Raw genomic sequence first — 722 nt, 5'->3', positions numbered from 1 at the left:
GTGTTTGGTTCTGCTGTTCAGGTGTGGTGGAACAACAGCACCCCCTGTGGAGACTGAGTGTAACTGCACCTGATTGAGTGCAGAAAATATCCTGCTGACTGAAAACTTTAGAGCCTCGTGACATAATAAAATATCATTTTACATGAGATTTGTCACAAATAAAAAAAACTGCAACGAACAGGAAGACAGTCACAAAAAGAGGTCCAGTTTCCATTTCCTGTTTGATGGGACCACAGATGTAAATGAGCCTTTGGCTGAATCTGGTGCGATGCATCAAATTATGTTTTAATTGCCCACTGTCCCGAACAAATAAAATCATTCATCTGACTGCTCAGTTTCAGAGGCCTTCCCTGGAGGAACTTTATTAAAAATAAAACCAGAYTAAAGTCCTGAGTCTCTGTACGGGCACATGCCTTCAGCAAACACCGACTTTATATGTCAGAAAAAGTTTTTACCAGTAAATAAATTATTTTAACACAAACAAACATTTTAGTTTTATTTAGGCATGAACTGAAAATAAATCTAACATTTCTCACCACCTTGAGCTGCAGTAAGATGTTTTTATCATCCGTGATCTGAGAGCGTGTAGAGGTCAACATTATGATACTCTTATTGTGAAGGGCTGTATGTTTGAGACTCTTATTGTGAAGGATCTATTTTTGGCTGTATGTTTGAGACTCTTATTGTGAAGGACTGTATGTTTGAGACTCTTATTGTGAAGG

General features: G+C 38.1%; 1 long non-coding RNA gene across 1 annotated transcript in view; it reads left to right on the top strand.

Moving 5' to 3' along the window:
• Positions 1-722, top strand: part of LOC106532884 (uncharacterized) — a 3,704-nt gene that overhangs the window by 542 nt on the left and 2,440 nt on the right. The gene's annotated exons all lie outside the window — the stretch shown is intronic.

The sequence above is a fragment of the Austrofundulus limnaeus genome, unplaced genomic scaffold (assembly GCF_001266775.1).
Source record: "Austrofundulus limnaeus strain Quisiro unplaced genomic scaffold, Austrofundulus_limnaeus-1.0 Scaffold846, whole genome shotgun sequence".
Taxonomy (NCBI): Eukaryota; Metazoa; Chordata; class Actinopteri; order Cyprinodontiformes; family Rivulidae; genus Austrofundulus; species Austrofundulus limnaeus.
This window is presented reverse-complemented; position numbering and strand designations above follow the sequence as displayed.